Genomic DNA, 994 nt, shown 5'->3' with positions numbered 1-994 from the left:
CCTGCTGCTAAATTCTATGAGCTCTGCCAACCCTTCGGTGTTAAAAAATTTCTTTATAAAAGAAGCCCTCCCTGTCCTAAGGAGAAAATGTATTTCACATTTCCTTCTAATATACTTACTTAAATTTAACCATTTATTCTACCGGAATTAATTTTTGCAAGTGGTATAGAGATTGAAATTTCTTGCTCTCAAAATGGATAGGTAACTGACTCACAGCTTCTTTTCTCTATTTTGAAATGTAAATTTTACTATTTACTAACCTCCCATGTAGTCTTAATTAATGTATTGATCCATGTCAATGAAGAGTTCCTATGACTTAAAAATGACTTGCAGAACCATACATAAAGTATGGTATTTATATCCAACAAAGCAAAAACAAAATCCACACATACACGTGTTTATATGTATTTATATCTGTGTATAAGATATCTGCAAGAAAATAGAAAGGAGCACAGAGAAGAAGGGGCAGAAGCATCTCCAAGAGTCACTTCTGTTTTCTTTGGGGCCCAACAGTCAGTTTTCTCATTTGTGTTATCAAGGGTGGTTGTATTCAAAAACAATTTTATCCCCAAACCACCCTTTTTGTTATTGTTTATCTTAATCTGTGTTGCAAAAGTACATGGGGTGATGAAAATACTCTAAAGTTAGACTGTGGTGATGGTTAAACAACTCTGAATATACTAAAACCCACTGAATTGTACACTATAAAAGGGTGCATTTTACGGTATGTGAATTAGCTCAGTAACACTTTTTTAAAAAAGGAGAAAACGTATATTTAAACAATCTTTAAAATTCAAGTCCTGGGTGGAGTCCGAACCTGGAAGGGCCTGGCCTGGAGTGCCTTGCGCTGCTCTGGAGACTCTCCCTGCCCGGCCGCTCCAAACGCCTCTCCCGCCTTGGCTGCCCCACCTTGTCTGGGGGCCAAAAGCTCCAGCTTGACCTGTTTCACTGCTTGTCTAAAATGCACATACTGGTGGGGACCGGAAAACCACAT

This window comes from Tursiops truncatus, chromosome 18, assembly GCF_011762595.2.
Source record: "Tursiops truncatus isolate mTurTru1 chromosome 18, mTurTru1.mat.Y, whole genome shotgun sequence".
NCBI classification, from domain to species: Eukaryota; Metazoa; Chordata; class Mammalia; order Artiodactyla; family Delphinidae; genus Tursiops; species Tursiops truncatus.
Note: the sequence above shows the minus strand (reverse complement) of the source record.